Source organism: Miscanthus floridulus, chromosome 3 (assembly GCF_019320115.1).
Source record: "Miscanthus floridulus cultivar M001 chromosome 3, ASM1932011v1, whole genome shotgun sequence".
Lineage (NCBI taxonomy): Eukaryota > Viridiplantae > Streptophyta > Magnoliopsida > Poales > Poaceae > Miscanthus > Miscanthus floridulus.
In genome coordinates this window covers 88,331,702-88,350,852 of record NC_089582.1, presented here as the reverse complement: position 1 = coordinate 88,350,852, position 19,151 = coordinate 88,331,702, and positions in this window count along the sequence as shown.

The window sequence follows — 19,151 nt, the reverse complement described above, 5'->3', positions numbered from 1 at the left end:
GGGCCGCACATCATCTTTTGGTGGACTGGACCCACTGATCCGGGCCGGCCCAAGCTTAGCCATAAGGGTATAGGGGTTAATACCCCCACAGCTAGTCCCCGAGCACCATGTATTATGCTGCGACACGCCATTTTAACCTTCTCCGACAAGTAAGGCTTGAGTCCTTGACATCTCTGACCACCATTGTCGCCGGAGAAGTAGGTTGTCCGAAGAATGTATGGTGCTCTTAAGAAAAAAAGAAAAAGATTTTTATCCTGGGAAGTGTGCCCACTTGTATTTCTGAATAGAAATGTAAGTGCGTCTTGAAGCGTAGCATCCTTGATCATCAGAGGCGTAGGGGTCAAAAAACAAATGCATTCACCGCAAGGTGAAGTGTGCCCACTTAGTCCCCGAGCTTGGTAGTAGGTGACATAGGCATGTGGTGCCAGGGTCTAAAAAGAATTCCTAGTTAAGTTGAGAACCCAATTGTCATACAAGCAATACGAGATGCACCGACAGGTGCATCGTACCGATGTAGTCCCCAAGCTTGCTGAAAAGCAAAGTATGAGCCTTGTAGCAAGGTCTAAATAAATGTCTCTCAACTGTATGTGAGTACAAATCACATGTAGCCGAGAAGAACGATCTCCGAGCAGTTGTTGGGACAGTCCCCGAGCATGATAGTAATCCTTACAATCAGTCAAAGCATAAGGGTCGATTAAACAAACACATTCACCGTAAGGTGAAGTGTGCCCATTTAGTCCCCGAGCCTGGTAGTAGGTGATGCAGGCACATGGTGCTAGGGTCTAAAAAAGAATTTCCATTGAAGTTAAGAATCCAATCGTTGTGCAAGCGATACGAGATGCACCGGCCGATGCATCGTACCGATGCAGTCCCCAAGCTTGCTAGAAGGCGAAGTATGAGCCTTGAAGCAAGGTCTAAATAAATGTCTCTCAACTGTATGTGAGTACAAATCACATGTAGTCGAGGAAAGCGATCTTCGAGCAGTGGTCGGGACAGTCCCCGAGCACATTAGTAGTCGGAGCAGTCCCCGAACACGGCAGTGGTCGGAGCAGTCCCTAAGCACGGCAGTGGTCGGAGCAGTCCACGAGCACGACAGTGGTCTGGGCGGTCCCCAAGCATGGTAGTGGTCTAGGCAGTCCCCGAGCATGGCAGTGGTCTGGTCCATCATTGAGCACAAGACATGCAGCAAAAAAAACGAACGCCGCTTGTATTATTATTTGGTGTATTTATTTATCTCCTTACTCTGTCAAGTCCAATCTGCCACGTCTAGTCAAAAAAGCAGACGGATATAACACATCACTCTGCCTTCTTACTCTTTTTGGCAAACAGTCGCTTGGCGCCTATATGGAGGTGCGTTAGTGTGGGCCCTCTCACATTATCAATGAAGAGGCGTGTTTATTGGCGTAGATCTCGAGGTTGTGAAAACAACCATCTGCGGCATGTGCACACGTCTTCCAAGAATCTCGGGTGGACAAAACAATGGAGCTCTAGGTTATTTATAATATAGAACTAGTAAGTTACTTTTTACCGATCCCCATTGTCATTCGCCGCCACAACCTTCTTCTTCCTCTTACCGAACCCTACTCCTCCAAAAATCATCACCAATCCCCCCTCTACCGCATCCACCCCCTTAGCAAGGGCAGATTAATGGTGAAGAGAGACACCCAGAAGAAAGGCGGAGTCATGGCGAAGGAGTGGTGGAAGTCAAGGAGCAATGAGCAGACCATCGAAGACCTTGTCGCCATGGGAGTGCTCCACAACAAGGCACTCACGGGATGGCGTGCGCTGGAAGGAGAAAGCTTCCCTAATCCACAACCAGGTGAGATTATGGTTTTTGAGGATTTCTTCAAGCGGGTTTTTGGGGTTCTAGTGCACCATTTCCTTCAGGGGCTCTGCTTGTATTACGAGATTGGGATTTGCAATCTACATCCCAACTCGATTCTTCTTGTCTCCACCTTCATCCATCTTTACGAAGCTTATGGTGGCTTCCAGCCCCATTTCGACCTCTTTCGCCATCTGTTCTGTCTATGGAAGAAAGGGAGCGGTGGCTCGAAGATAGCCGGAGGCGTATACCTCAATCTGCGTGACGGTATGAAGGCCCAGTAACTGCACTACCCCTAGAACACCTCACTAGACGAATGGTACAAGAAGTGGTTCTACATCCGCGAAGAGCTGAACATGATCACCCTGTGCGACGTGGGGTTGATTCTAGAGAAGAAGAACAGTGGTCAGAGAAGCCTGAGCACTTGGAGCAGATCGCAGAACTGCTTAGGATGATCCCGTGGGGAAAGCTGGATGGTCCAAGCATGGTCGGGAACTTCATCAGCCGAAGGATCCAGCCCTACCAGAAGAGGGTACATCCTAGCTTTGAGTACCAAGGGAGCGCAGATCCAACAAGGACCAGAAAAGAGGCGCTCGACAAGATAGAAGTCAAGGCCAGAATTGGGGAGCTATTCAACCTAGCCGATCCCAATTATGTCAGGTTAAATGACATCGAGCACGCCTTCAAGCTGACCTGACCTCCCCCAAAGGTAAATGATGCTTCCTTGTATCTATAGAATTATGTTATAACAAAAAATTGACTGTTGTCTCCTTTATGTTTCCCAGAGTAATGGTCGTGACTGGGTAGCAGTGTTCGTGTCTCCGCCCCCTGGTGTGGATTGGCCGCAAATTATCGGCTCAACCGCCCAGACCAGTGCCAGGACTGAAGACGTCGACTGGGCGTACTTGGGGTTGGGGAGGATGCAACAGCCAGGCTGTTGGCAAGCGGCCGGCTGCCAACAAACATCGCCAGGCCATCTTCCCCCTTTCAGATGATGAAACAGAGGATGCGGACATCTTTCGACTCATCCCTCGAAAGAGGAGGAGACAAATGGGGTCGACAGAGCAGGGTGGCTCCTCTGTGCCAGTAGTGATCGCATCACTGACCACTGCAACACAGAGGACAAGCGGGGGAAGTGTCGAGCACCAAACCCTGGCGCTAGTATCGGTGGTGGAAAAAGACCCGGTGGAACCCGCCGAGCACGTGGAGCAGGCGCGGTCGAAGAGACGCTCCTTCGCCATGTCATTCCATGCTTCCAAGCTGTAAGTATCTGTAACTTTGATGTAAGCTTATAATTTGTATTGAATACTATTATCTTCTGAACTTTTCTCTGGTATATTAGGTCAACGTCCACCGAAAATCTCGACCAGCTAGCCAGGTGTGGCATGGCTTCACCGGTACTAGTGGAAAGAACTGCTCAGTAGCTGACTGCGGAGGAACCTATAGAAGAAATTCCGCCGGGACCTCAGCAGATGAGCGGCCAGACGACAGTCCCCGAGCAGCTGGTCGAGAAGATAGCCAAGCAAAGTACAAGTGCTCCGAGCACTAACCCTGCTGAGGCAGATACCTTGGCACCAAGGGAACCAGACCAAGCCGAGGAGTAGCAACCAGAGTTGGCACAGAGCACGCTTGCCGATGCTATGACTCGTGGGAAAGTCATAGTGGTCGCGGAGACTACAGACTCCAGACCAGCGTCGCCCCCTGAATAAGAGGCCAAAGAGGATGAAGTTGAAGAGATCCTAGGCCATCCCCAAGACAAACGACAACATGTATATGTGTCACGCTGGCGGAACGACGAGTGGGTTATGCACGAAGAAATCCCAGAGGTCGAAGAGACCCTAAAAGTTGAATGAGCGGCAAAGCATCTAGTGATAGAAGTCTAGGTATGTTTGGCTTGACCACTTGACCCTTTTATGTAGTCCAACTATCTGACTTAGCTTATTTATATGCAAGACTTGATGAAGACCGCAAAGTACCAAAAGAGGTGCTTCGACCAGATTGAGGGAATCACGGTGAACAATAGAGAACTGGCAGCCGAGGTGGAACGCTTGCGCCGCCAACTTGAAGCCACCGACCAGGAGAGGACAGAGCGAGAAGCACAGAACCAGAACCTGGTCGGCCAGCTCAATAACAAAGAGCGGGAAAAAACATGTAAGTTGTCATTTTATCACAGCAAGTGTATGACATGTGTTGTTGCGTTGTTGGTAGTGACAGCTGTTTGCAGGCTTAGAAGCTGAGGTAACCTACCTCCAAGAGGAGAATAGCCGCGTGACCACAGAGTGTGGTCGCCTAAAGGAGGACAACGAGAAACTAGTGCGCAACCAGTCTCAACTCTAGGACCACACCACCAAAATGAAGGAGGAACTGAAGAGTAAGTATTCTAGACCACCGTTCTCATTCTGTTGCCCACCTTATCTTGTCGTGCCGTTACATTTGATGTCTTGTACGGTGTGCTATTTGAACAGTCAATGCCAAGAGGCATCTAGCAGCCATGATGAAAGAGCATGATGGCTGGAAAGCACGATGCCTCAAGGCCACCGAGGATCAGGACACATGGAAGAACCGGTGCCAGGAAGTGGCAACTGGCATTTTGCCCGTCCTCGACCTTATTGACCTGACGCTCATAGAGGAAGAGCTAAGGACGCCCTAGCTCGGACTGGTCGAGAGATGCAGACAAGCATGGGGATGGTTCCAAGAGTTTGTGAAGGAGGTGGGTGAGTACACGGGTGCCCATGTGCTAAGCATGGTGCGTGCCCACTACCCCCTGATCGATCTCAAGCGCCTAGAGGCTGGATACCCAAAGGAGGTAGACCTAGACAAGGTAGAGGAGCTTCGGATGGCCCAGCTGGACCTGTCATCAAAGATAATTGGCGACATTAACCTGTATGGAGGTGGGACAGCACCTGTACAGGGTACGCCATCGACAAGTCAGCTGGAAATGCCATCAGTTGCAAGCCAACCAATGAAGCCTACGGTCTTGACTAGCCAGGCATCGGCGGGGCCATCCCCTTCAGCTCGACTAGCATAAGAGTCCCCAAGACTCGAATAGGGTATCGGAAGCAGCGAGCAGTAGGTGCCACGCGCCCCAACCAACCAATGTAATAGGCTTAGAGCTGTAGAAGGAGGACATAGTTGTGTTATTGTAAACTTGGGCCTCTTCAGGCAAGCTTGTAATAACGTAACTATATATCATTATAAGCTTGTTTGCTTTGTATAAAACATATTTAAGCTTGAAACTTATGTTGGTGTAACTAAGTGAGAACATAATAATGTTCTGTTTAGTTGTACCATTTTGCTCGACACATCATCCCGAAAAGTTTGTGCGGCCCTAGTTTGCCATGTGGTCGGAGTGTGAGGTGCATGACCTATGCACACCCAGACGTAGACAAGTCAAACCAAGGGGGACCTGCCTATCACCCATAACGTAGAGAGCGGATCCCATGCACGTGTTGGGAGGAACCGGAGACGGGTCCTGCTTCGAAAACCGTAGAAGGAGTGGTGGTCGGCTTTTACTGGCTAAGTTAGAATAACCATAAACGTCAAAGTGACACATTAGAGTGGTTGGAGAAATCATAATAGCTTTATTGAAGTAAATCGAAAGTACAAGAGGGGTACATATCTCAGTAGTTAAGCATGGAAACGTCTAAGCTTGTCAATGTGCCACGAGTTTGGTATGTCCGTACCGTCCAGGTGAGCTAACTTGTAAGACATTGGTTGTGTGATCTCCTTGATCATGAAGGGCCCCTCCCATGGGGTTGCGAGTTTATGGACACCAGCCTGGTTCGTCTTCCACTTTAGGACCAGGTCCCCGACCACAAAGAACCGCTCTTTAACGTTCTTGTTGTAGTACCTACGCAAAACAGCAAGGTATTTGGCTGTACATACACAAGAATCGAGCCGCTTCTCTTCTGCGCTATTAACTTCTAGCTCCTGTACTTCATTGGCCTTGCCTTCGTCAAAGTTCTCTACCCGTGCTGATCTAAAAGCTATATCTACAGGGAGGACTGCCTCAGCGCCATAAACCATAAAGTATGGCGAGACACCGGTGTTACGACTGGGCTGAGTTCTAAGTCCCCAGACCATGGCTGGTAACTCTTTGAGCCATCTTCCGGGAGCTTTATCATTTTCTCTATACATCCTCTTCTTCAACGCGTCCAAGATCATGCCATTTGCCCGCTCGACTTGTCCATTAGCTCTAGGGTGCGCCACCGAGACGTATTTTACTACTATGCTCCTTTCATCGTAGAAGTCCCAAAAAGCGTTCCCAGTGAACTGAGTACCCAGATCGGTGATGATGTTGTTGGGTATGCCAAAACGATGGATGACCTGGTTGAGGAATGTGACAGCCTTTTCTGAGGATGCCTGTACCAAAGGCATGTATTCTATCCACTTAGAAAATTTGTCGATCAGCACAAAGACGCATGTAAATTTCCCTAGAGCCGGTTTGAAGGGCCCGATCATATCCAGTCCCTAGTATGCGAAGGGCCAGGAGGCTGGTATTATCTAGATCTCATGTGCTGGTATGTGGATTCTCTTGGCGAAGAACTGACAACCCTCACAGTGGCAGACTAGCTTCTCTGCATCGGCTACTACTGATGGCCAATAGAACCCTGCTCGGAAAGCCTTGCTGACCAGCGTTCTTGAGGCCGTGTGGTTGCCGCAGGAGCCAGAGTGGATTTGGTCCAGGAGATGTTCGCCATCCTCCTAGGTTATACACTTCATCAAGATTTCCTCCTTTACGTTCTTGCGCCATAGCTTGCCATCGACGAGTAGGTACTGCTTACTGCGATGCATCAGGCGCTCGTTCTCTGTTCAATCAGTGTAACCGCTGTCATCTGTTAGGTACTTGATGAAAGGTATTCTCCAGTTGGGCTCATGAGTGGTCGGAGGAGGCTCGGCGGTGCTTGACACCAGAACCGTAGCCACCAATTGCTGGTCTGGAGGCTTGTTTGCCGTGGAATCTTCCTCTTCGATGGAAGGCGTGAGTAGGTCTTGGACGAATACGCCATGTGGGATTTTTGCTCGGGATGATCCTAACTTTGACAGTGCATCCGCTGCTTGATTCTTGTCCTAGACCACGTGTATGCACTCGATACCATAGAACCTGCCTTCCAGTTTTCTGATCAATTTGCAGTATGCATCCATCTTTTTGCTGGTTGTGTCCCAGTCCTTGTTGAGTTGGTTGATGACCAGAGCAGAGTCTCCATAGACATAGAGATGTTTAACGCCAAGCTCAACTGCAATGCGCAAACCATGTAGGCATGCTTTGTACTCAGCGGCATTATTAGATGCTGGGAAATAAATCATGAGGACGTACCGGAGCTGCTCCTTGGATGGTGACATGAAAAGGACTCCTGCTCCTACACCGTCAATGTTGAGAGAGCCATCGAAGTACATTGTCCAATACTCATCGAATCCGGGAGAGGCAGGCGTGCTTAAGTTTGTCCACTCGATGATGAAATCGACAAGTGCCTGAGACTTGATTGTAGCGTGGCTTGCAAACTCCAAGGAAAAGGGGCATAGCTCCATTGCCCATTTGACGATGCGCCCATTCGCATCCTTGTTGCTAATGATGTCTCGCAGAGGGTACTCAGTCATGACCACCACATGATATTCGTCGAAGTAGTGTTTCAACTTTCGGGATGTTATCAGTATGGTGTAGATCAACTTTTGAATCTGTGGGTACCTGGTCTTGGACTCATTAAGTACCTCACTAATGAAATAGATTGGTCGCTGTACCTTGTAGACGTGGCCGGGCTTGTCTCGCTCGACCACCATGGCCATGGAGACCACTCGATTAGTAGCCGCAATGTATAGCAGGAGTATTTCATCTTCTCTTGGAGCAGTGAGGACTGGAGGTGACGTAAGGTATTGTTTCAGCTGTGTGAAGGTAGCGTATGCTTCCTCCAACCACTCAAACTTTTCAGATGCTTTGAGTAGTTTAAAGAATGGTAATCCTTTTTTGCCTAATCTTGATATGAAACGGCTGAGGGTGGCCATGCATCCGGTAAGCTTCTGAACATCCTTCACCTTTTTGGATGGCTTCATGTCCAAGACAGCTTTGACTTTCTCCGGGTTAGGGCGTATGCCATCGTGACTGACGACGTTGCCGAGTAGTATGCTAGAAGGAACACCAAAGATGCACTTCTTTGGGTTTAACTTCCACTGGAATGTATTAAGGGCTGCAAAGGTGCGTTCTAGGTTGTCAACAAGGGTATGAGCTTCCTTGGTTTTGACAACTATATCATCAACATAAGCCTCGATGAGGTCATCTTTTATCTCGTCTTTGAGGCAAGCTTGTATAGCACGTTGGTAGGTAGCCCCGGCGTTCTTGAGCCCGAACGACATGGTCGTGTAGCAGTAGTCACCGAAGGGCGTGATAAAAGATGTCTTGATCTGGTCATCCTTTTTGAGAGCAATCTAGTGATAACCAGAGTAGCAATCGAGAAAGGAAAGGAGCTCACAACCGGTGGTTGAATCTATGACCTCGTCTATGCGAGGTAAGCCGAAGGGGTCCTTAGGGCAGTGTTTGTTGAGATCAGTGTAATCAACGCACATTCTCCATTCATTATTCTTTTTGCATACAAGAACCAGGTTGGCTAACCACTCCGGATGATACACTTATTTGATAAATCTGACTGCCAAAAGCCATGTAACTTCTACCCTAATCGCCTCCTTTTTGTCATGAGCGAACCATCGTAGCTTCTGCTTGATAGGTTTGGCCTTGCCGTTGACATTCAAGGAGTGCTCGATCAAGTTCTGAGGTACATCGGGCATGTCAGCATGTTTCCATGCGAACACATCCACGTTGCTCCTCAAGAACCTAACGAGCGCATCTTCCTATTTGGGATCCAGGTTGGCCCCGATAAAGGCCATTTTGCTGGGATCACCGTCGACCAGCTGGATCACCTTGTGCTCCTTGGACTTGATGTTCTTGCATGGAGCCTCGAGCTCTGGGATCTCCTGGTGGTCGGTTGAGGTCTTCTTGGCATTGAGCATGGTCTCAGCCATGCGAATATAGAGGTCGTGAGCCTCTACTATTTTGAAACTGTCATCTTCGCAGGTATAAGCTGCGTACATGTTGCCTCGGAGGGTTAGAACTCCTTTCTCGGTAGGCATCTTGAGCACCAGATACCTGTAATGAGGTATGGCCATGAACTTGGTGAGTGACGGCCGACCAAGAATAGCATGGTAGGTGCCGTCGAAGTCGGCGACCAAGAAGTTGACGTAGTCAGTGCGGAAGTGGTCCGAGGTCCCAAACTGCACAAGTAGCGTGATCTGCCTGAGAGGTGTAGAGCTCTGTCCGGCTAGAACACCCTAGAACTGTGCCTCGTACGGCTTGAGGTCTGCCTGAGCTATCTTCTAGGCGGGCAGACTGTTCTTGAACAGTATATCGATGGAGCTGCCGCCGTCGATCAGTACTCTGTCGAACTGAACCTTGTTGATACAAGGATCGAGGACCAAGGGAAAATGCCTTGGCTCAGGTATTGCAGCCCATTGGTCCTTTCTACTGAAGGAGATTTCATGGTGAGACCACGGAGGGAGCCGCGGATTAGTGAGGAGATTGTCGGTGCTGGCCACGTTAAAGCAAGCATGGGCGAGCAGCTTGCGTTCTTGTTTGGTCTTGATGGACACTTTGCCTCCGATGATGGTGTGCACGCGATCAGTTGGCTTGACGTACTTGTGACGAGGGTCTGCATCATTATCGTCGTTATCCTTGTTGCGTTGTTCCCCTATGTAGTTAGGCTTGTCGGACGTATCCGGAGCCTATTGATGCGTGTAGATAGACTTGAGGACGCGGCAAATCTCCATGGTATGGTTTGACTTAGGATGGAGATGGCAGGGCCCTTTCAATGCTTTGGCATAGTCGTCTTCATAGTTACGACATCCGCCACCCATTTTAACGGTGTTGATCTCACCGTTGTCTTCCCGAGCATGCTTGCTCCTGTAATCGTCATGGCGGTTACGCCGCTGATTACGTTGGTCACAGTGGTCGCGGGAGTCATTGCGCTGGTTGTGGCGGTCAAAATTGTCGTTCCGACCATGGTTGCCGTGGTAGTCGTCGTGGTGTAGGGGGTGGTCGGAGCATGGAACCCTTGCTGCTTCTTCAATAATTATCTTTTTAGCGTCGTCGGCGTCTGCATATTTCTTAGCGGTGGCCAGGAGCACTATGACCGATTCAGGTCTCTTGCGGAGGAGCTTGTCCCTTAGGGTGTCGTGGAAGTGGAGGCCAGTGATGAAAGCCTCGATTGCCTCGTTGTCGGAGATTGATGGGACCTTGATGCGCATCTCCGAGAAACACCAGACATACTCACGCAGTGGCTCATCTTTTCGATCCTGAATCCGTTGCAGATCGTATTTGTTGCCTGGCTGTTCACAAGTAGCAATGAAGTTGTCGATGAAGGCTTGCTTGAGCTCCTGCCAAGAGTCGAAATAGTTCGTTGGCAAGCTGACCAGCCATTGGTGACCCACATGGCCAACAGCGACTGGGAAATAGTTAGACATGACATGCTCGTCAGCCATGGCTGATCTGCACGTAGTCTCATAAAGCATGACCCATAATTTAGGGTTTTCCTTGCCGTCGTACTTCTAAAGTTTCTCGAGCTTGAAATTCTTGGGCCATATGACTTGGCGAAGGTGTGGAGTAAACTGCTTCAAACCCAGCGGGCCATGGGCAGTGTCATATTCCATACGGCGATAACTTTCGTGGGATGCTCGATCGTCGGCTCTCTGGTTAATGTGAGCGCATAGATCGCGTCCACTGAGGTAATGGTGGAGATTGTTATTGCCATCGTAGTGATCTCGATTGCCATCTAGATTAGCCCTACGACCATGGTTATCATGGCAATTATCGCGGTTGTCCCAACGGTTATCATCCCGGACGTCACGGCGGTTGTCGTCCCGATGGCGGTTGTCATCCTGGCCACCATCATGGCCATTGTTTCCACCTTGACGGTTATCTAATGGGTCGTTCTTGCGCGAGCCATGTTGGTTGAGTGGCTGTGAGTGACTTGGGTGCTGGCGGCTATGGCTTGACTCGACTGAGATGGATGGAGCCCGAGCTTGGTTTACAATCTTCATGGTCTGGGCCATAGCAGTCGTCAGATAGGCTTGTATTTCATCATGAACTGCTTGGGTTTTCAGGGTGTTGGGTAGCCATTGCATTATCGCCATGGCGACGTCTACGTTGGCACTTGGAGTCCTGAAGACCTGTTTGTCCCCCACCCTGTCGAAAGCATCGTTGAGGTCACGTGGCTGGACCCTTATGCGTCGTGCCTCCTGGTCTGCTTCGGCTTCGATTTGTCAGTAATTAAACCGGTCAATATTGCATGCTTTGCGTGCAGTCCTTTCTTGTTCTATTTTGCCAACTGCTGGCGGTTTGTCATTGCTGACAACATGGATCAAATCCCCTCATCTTGGCGGGAAAGGCGGGAATTGTGAGAACCCTGGGGCGTGGTCTGGGATATCCAGATCATACTTGACGCCTTCATCTTTGTGATGCTGAAGCTCGGTGTGGACAGATGCATTAGATGTGGTGCCAGACGAGGAGTTGGAGTCACCCTCTTGGACAGTGTGGATGGATCCTTCTTGATAATCTTTAATCCAGATCATGTTGATGAAGTTGCGTGGCTTCGGCCGAGGTCGGTGCATAAAACACAGATCCAAGCGGCGTTGTAGGTTGTAGGCGTAGCTAGAGGCAGCGTTTCGCAAGCCGTAGGGCTGGACCTAGTGGTTCTCCATTGAGGCTTCGTACTCAGAGAGTTGGAGACCCATCGTGAAGGCTAGCCGACGACGAGCAGAGCGCCCTTCAGGAGTAGATGTGACCATGAGATCTGTACCAAGTCGTGTAGGACGACTGGTCTGAGCTAGTTGGGTAGATCTGTTGTCAGGAGCAGTTACCTGCTCATTAGGTTGACTTTGAATCATACTTACCAGAGCTAGGGTTTCAGCGAGTTTGGTGTCAACCCGATCGATGGAGTCGAGCAGGTCGGTGTTGTCGATCTGCTTCCCTTTGTAGCGAGGAAGCAGATGATGAGTTGTCGGCATGGCTGAAGGTGATGCAGGCATGGTCGGAGCCAGATCCATCGTGGTCGGGGCCGTATCCATCGTGGTCGGAGCCGTATCCATCGTGGTCGGAGCCGTATTCACCATGGTTGGAGCCATAGCCGATGCAGGTGAAGCAGTGGTCAGCGTAGACTAAATCCACGCCTCCTTTGGGGTCATGGCGATGAAGTCATCGAAGCCGGTGGTCTAGGTGATCTAGCCAATGGTGAACATGAGGCCGTTCGGCGTAGCCATGGAGCCGGAGATGATGACCATCTTGTTTCCTTGGAGAGCAGTACGCACACCCCCTACCTGCCGTGCCACTATCGACGAAATATGGTCAGCAGTCTACCTAGGGGTATGCCCAAGGTAGTAGATTGTTGGCAGACAGATGCGCAAGCCACAAACAAGACGGTGACGCAGGATAGACATGAGGTTTTATCTAGGTTCGGCCGCCAAGAAGGCGTAATACCTACGTCCTGCGTCTGATTTGTATTGTTGTATGTCAATGAGAGATGATTTTTAGAGGGGTCCCCTACCCACCTTATATAGTCTGGGGGGCAGGGTTACAGATCTGGAAACTAATCCTAGCTAGTTACAATTGCCATATGTGTCCAGATAAGGATTCCTATTCTAACCGACCAGGATCTTGATTGATCGCCAAATCCGTCTTGACTTCTTGCGCGGGACTCCGATCAGGTTGGCCAGGCCACACATCGTCTTTTGGTGGACCGGACCCACTGATCCGGGCTGGCCCAAGCTTAGCTATAAGGGTATAGGGGTTAATACCCCCATAGGGCATGACCAACGCATCACTCCAGTGCGTTAAGGACAAAGACCGCTCCGTCGACCATGCCGCCACAGTGATAAGCTACAGGGCCCAGACACGCCACCACTACTCACAAAACACCACATAGCAATCCATGTACCGCCCTCGTGACTCCCTTCAACTATAAAAGGGAGTGACCGGGGCCGCTTCTAGGGACGGGGAGAACACACGGACAAGAAACACATGCACAGATGGACGTAGAGTCAGACACACACACACAGACAAGCAATGCACAACGCTCTATAACTCACACTCTTCCACATTGCAAGAGATCAACATCTCAAGCAACCCACGCCGCTCCACGCAGAGACCTGGGACTAGCTCCCTCTCTCGCCCTGCTTGTAAACCCCTACTACAAGTACCTCGGTGCAAGGAATATAAGATTGCTCTCTTAGACTGGATGTAGGGCACCTATTGCCTGAACTAGTATAAACCTTGTGTGTCTTTGCATCACCATCCGGGATTAGGGGCACGTAGTACACTTTCACTAGCCGGTTGAGGGCCCGCCGATCCAAAACACCGACAAATTGACTAGGGTAGTTTTTGACTTATTAGCAGGTGCGCACGAGCGCACCCGGTGGGTGTTGCCCCCAAGCCTACGGAGGAGTAGGATACTCCTTCAAAGGTTTTTTTCTGAAAGAGAGGTTTTTGAGAGCCCTGGCCCTCTATTGTTGCCCATGGCGTGTCCTGAAGATGGTGATTTCTTCTCGCCGAGGTCAGACCCTTCGTGGGTATGGTCATGAGATTTGGTGGTTGTTTAGCTAGATAGTTTGATTGGGGTCCTGATATTCTATTCATGGGGATCCGGTCTGGGTAAGCCTGATTGAGACTTAATCATGGTCCAAGATGCCCGTGGCGCTCATGCGCCTAGGCGCTAGCCACTTGCGAGGCCCAGCTCTTTCCAACCTTTGTCGTAGTGGTGTTTGGAGCGGCAATTGGACCCATTGATGGGCCAACCGTTGGACTCCTAGGCCCAGACGAGCCATAGATGTGCTTTTGATCCATATTCCTCTTATTCATAATGAGTCATGGTCAGCCCGGGGAGGCAAAACGTCTGGCCAGTTTCCCAAAGGAAAGGATCGGGATTACGTGCGTGTATCCATGGCGTGACATTGTGGCAGATCATGGGAGGCACAGAGATCTAGGTGGACAGTTGGTTTCCTCACATCCGTCGCCTCTATAAAACCAAAAGGTTCGCCCCCAGGGTTTCATACTTTACCTTCTTGCCTTCGCATCTGCCACCTCCACCACCAATCGCCTAAGCTTTCCACGTCCGCGTTTTAGCCATCGTCGAGTTCGCATCCACCCACCCCTTCTTCCATGGAGCTATGGTGCTGCTCTAATGTCACCCTCCAGCACATGGAGGGCCTTATCTGCCATGGTCTTCTTTGTGCATGGACCGCCGTGGAGGAGTGGCAGTTGCCTGGCGAGGAGGACGTGTCGTCACCGCCCGACGGCTATGTCATCTTGTTCATGCACTTCCATGAGCAGGGGCTTGTGACCCCTACTCACAAATTTCTCTAGCGTTGCTACACTACTACCAAATTGAGTTGCAACACCTCAATCCCAATGGAATCCAACACATGGCGGCGTTAGTCACCCTATGTGAGGGATTCTTGGGGATTAGTCCCCACTTTGATCTGTGGCGTTACTTTTTCACCATCACCCTCTAGAAGAAGTGGGAGAAGAAGCAGGAGCTGAGCACGCCAATGGGATGCACTGGCATCCAACTCCAGAACAACCGGTTCAGCGAATACCCGTCAATGCGTCTGTCAACCTCCAACAAGGGGTGGCATTCGTATTGCTTCTATCTCAAGTACAACGTAGCCGCCTCCCTACTAGAGTTCATCGTGCGTCTAGTGGATGAGGTCTTGGACTCATGGAGGAAGTGGGGTGTCCCAAAGAAGGACAAGAAGAAAATCTAGGACCACCTCATCACCATCCAAATCCTGAAAGAGAGGGGCCTGAAGGGGTCGAGCATCATCGGCACCTACCATGCGAGGAGGGTGGCACCACTAATGAGGCATGTGCTTCCCCTATACACGATGGCACTTGGGGTGTCATTCGATGGGACGACGCTTCCCCTATACATGATCCCCCTCCGAAGTAGTGCAACGCATCAAAGAGGCGATGGAGCCTTCGTGGGACGGCGCCGATGCCCCCCTCAACTTCGTGTATTCAGTGCTAGGGCATCCCCCGATGCGGCTAGAATAGGGTTACATCATCCTTGTAAGTATCCTTTCCTCATGCCTCCTCTTCCATTGAACTCCTAACCCCTTGATGCTGACATTGAGATGGCAGGGCCCACTAAGGGACTTCATCCTCAGGGATCACCCAACTTCACTGCCTAGGGATCCATCCCCGAGGGCGGCGAACCACGCCGAGGTCGAGCGGTAGAGGAAGGCGAAGGAGGACGAGAGGAAGAAGAAGGAGCAAAAACTACTAGCGTGAGAGCGAGGGGAGGAAACTGATAGTAATGATGATGATGAGGAAGATGATGATGAGGTAGTCGATGACACCAAGCATGATGGCCTGGAGAGCGAGGACATGCTGATAGGTACCCGCTCATCCTTGTAGGGGTTAGGACCTTTCCCATTTCATGGAGGGGAAAGTGCGTCTGTGAGACCGGTGGAGACCGGCTGGATCATCGGCCCACCCTCAAAACCAGTAGGGGTGGGTGGATCTACTGCCACACCCAATGTGCCAGCGAAGGAGGGTGGCCTAGCTGTCATGCCTCAAGAGCCAGTAGGGGTGGGTGGACCGACCGCCATGCCCGAGGTGCCGATGGAGGGGGGTGGCTCTGCCGCCGCACCCCAAGAGCCAACAGGGGTGAGCGGGCCTACCACCGTGTCTGAGGCGCCAGTGGAGGAGGGTGGCTCCACCGTCGCACCCCAAGATGCAAGGGAGGCAAGCCCCTCTGTCTAGGAGCAGGGGGTAGGCTCAAAATGGCCCCGCCCCGATGAGGTGGAGCAGGGACCTAGGGGTTCGTCCCCCAAACGTATCCCCCGCCCAATAGTGCCAATGTAAGTCATCGGCTCCTCTGTTTTCTCTGTTTTCCTCTATTTTCAGCGTGACTTATGCCTTCTTATTTCTTGGAATGTCTTGAGGTGGTGCAACCTTTTAGCATTGGCGCCCAAGAAGAGGGTCACCCTTCAAGTGAGGTGGCAGCCATCGGCTAACATCGCACCCATTTCGAGCGGGAGCGGCGTCGGTGCAACTGCATCTCCAGCCGGTGAGGCGCCACTCACGGTGGCACCCTAGCCCTCGGTGGAACAAGCGAGCGCCAGGGCTAAAGGAACGCCCTCAGAGGCCACCAAGCAACCAGTGATGTAGGTGATTCCGCTGCCAACATCAGAGTGGATGGAGCTGCCTCTCGCTCTTGTGGCACTGACCGTAGCAGGCGCGATGCCACCGGTCAAGGCCCTACCGATGCAGGTAGAGGTGGCAACGGCTATGATGGATGAGACACAGTCGAATGCCACTATGGTGGTGCTCGAGGAAGTGACATGATCCGTGCCACTAGTGGCCCAAGTGATGGCGCACGACATGGGCCGGATGGAGGGGGACGCGGCCGAGGGGTCCCTAGACATTGCGGCGGTGGTGGAGTGGACCAGCAGGGAATCATCCCTAGCCTTGACATCGGGGGGCAGCCATTCACCCATGAGGGGTGAGCCCTTGCTCCGGTGGATGAACCCACAAGACCCAATGTTGACACTCTTCGCCCTCGATGATGCTACTGAGAGCATGGAGTGGGAGAGTCTTGACAAGGGGATTGCGGCCACGCTAAAAGCCTTGGACCATGCTAGGGGTGCCCTACGCAAAGTCATCGTTCCTACTAGCCGGGTATTTACTCGACCTTGCCTCTCGCCCTCCTTTTTCTTCATGTATTTTTGTGTTCTGATCATCATCTTTTTAGTCCCTTATCGCTTGCAGCCGGGAGAAATCCCAGGTCCTTCACGAGCATAAGGAGAGCTGGGACCATCTTGTTGAAGAGGCCCGGCTGCATGGGGATGTGGCCGCCCAGCATGCTGCTGCCCAATAGAGGGTGGCTGAGCTGACTCCTCTGGTCGAGGAGGCAGATAGTCTCTAACTACGAGAGGCTGAGGCCCGTCAGCATGAGGAGGAGGAGAAGGCCGCTAGAGTCAGGAGGGAGTGGGACTAGCTGCTCTAGAGGGATGCTAAGACCCACCAGTGGATCCTTGACCTCCTGGCTAAGGCCGAGAAGGAGCAGGACCTGAAGCTAGTTGTCAAGGAGAAGTTCGCAGCCATGGAGCGGAGGGTGAGTCAGGATGCTGAGGCGATCGCCTGACTATGCAAGGTATGAGATGAGCTGCTCCAAACCATAGGGAGACTACGCTTGGATCATGGCATGGCCCGCGAGGAGTACGACCAGGCCATTCGAGAGCATGATGAGGCGTAGTAGAGGATCGGCTCCCTCTAGGCCAAGCTCAGAACCGCTACAACCCAGGGGCTGGAGGCCGAGGGTGTCTCTACTAGGCTAGCCACAGAGCTCGCCGAGGTGAGGAGGAACCTTCGGGCAGAGAATGATGAACTCAGTATCCTGAGTGTCACCCTCAGATTGGTCTACGATGACATGGAGGTGGTGATGTTAGAGTGGACCAGTTCGCTCATGGCCATTGCCATCGATATCATGGTGAGGGTGCACCAGCTCGAGAGGGACGGTCTTCATGCTGGGGTCACCTAAGCCTTTGCGATTGCTCGTTCGCATTACGTGGATAGCATCAACTTGGAGACGATGAGCCTTGGTTTCGCACCTGGCTATGAAACCTCTGAGCTGGATGAGATAGAGACGGTAGTGGCTCCTCTTGCGCAAGACCTGGCAAACAAAATTGAAGATATAGTTCTTCTCCGGAGGGGGTAGTTAGTCGAATAGGTCAGATGAACACTATTGTACTCTGTGAACAAGCATCGACCTTTATGTATCATAAAACAATTTCATAACATCATTTTGTTTGATTGAACTTGTTTTTCTTCCCTTTTGTATGCGAAAAAGGGCTCACATATTCCAACCCTTTTGTTTGTTAAGGTCGTAGGGCCTAAGGTGTAAGAGCGGAATTTTGATCATGCTGGTGAGCAAAGACACCATAGCCGCCAAGGCGTAGGCTAATTGAAGTCCAACCAGGGATGCTCAGTTGTTCATTTCCAGAAACCTTGTTGCTAGGCTTAGCATGAGGAAGAGGTCTGCCACAATGACTATTTTAGAAAAGGTGTACTTATACCTTTATTAGCCCCCGAGTGAGATCTGACCCTTTGCCGTTGCTGGGGTCAGATGTCACTAAAATCAAGGAGAGGATAGCAAAACTTAGAAGGAGAAAGTATCTCTTGTATTCGCACATACCCCCTCTCTAGGATCTTAGCTATTATTCTGTGATTGTGCATTTGGTCTCCTCGCAAGTCCAACCTTCCTCGATCCCCCATGCGTAGCAGGGATTCGGTCGAAGGTCGGCTCATTTTTGTGATTGTCGCCCCATCCATAGTTTCCACAACCAGAGGGATTGAGTTAACATCACTTGCCTCGATGGCTCGAGTGACATGCTCGGTGAGCTCACTAACGGGCATGTTCAAATAGAATCTGGTTCTGTCACTTATGACGAGGTCGGCAAAGCCCTCGTGTGGCATTATGTTCCTCCTTAACCCGCCTTCCAATAGATTCCCCCTCAATGGAGATTCTATGGGCTCGGCTAGAGGTTAGGATCGAACAAGAAGGTTGAGATGACCTTGTCCGCTTCTAGGTGGGATGGGCAAAGGCCACTGGGGCTCATCTATGTTTTCCCCTTGGCTTTTGTTTGACGTGAGGCGGCCTCAGGCTCTTTGCGAGCCAGCCTTCGAACCTCGGTCTCTCGATCTAGGATTGGGCAGCTCAAGGCCCTTAGCCCTATGGGGTTCGGTAGCGGTCGACCATGTTTCATGCATCACCCCATCCTCAGTTTCCACAATTGGAGGGGCTGAGCTAACAACACTTACCTCGAAAGCTCGAGTGTCACGCTCGGTGACCTCGCTAACGGGTATGTTCGAGTGGAATTCGAGTCCATCATCCGCTGACAGGCTCGGTAGAGCCCTCATGTGGCATTCCACTACTTCTTAACCCACCTCTCGGTAGATGCTTGAGTTGTTCAATAGGCTTGGCTGGCTCGTTGGCCTCTCCTCGATGGAGATTCTGTGGACTTGGCTCGAGGTTAGAATTGAACGAGAAAGGTCGAGATGTCCCTATCCACTTCTGAGCGGGGCTGAGCAAGGCCACTGGGGCTCATCTTGGTTTTTCTACCCTGGCTCTATTTGACACGAGGCAGCCTCGAGCCCTTTGTGGGCTGGCCTTCGAACCTCGGTCAATCACCGCTCATATCGACTGAGATGACTACCGCTTCGTGACGTGACGCGAAGCATTATGATGCAGCAATTGCATATGCAATGCTTGGATGTATGAGATGAATGTAT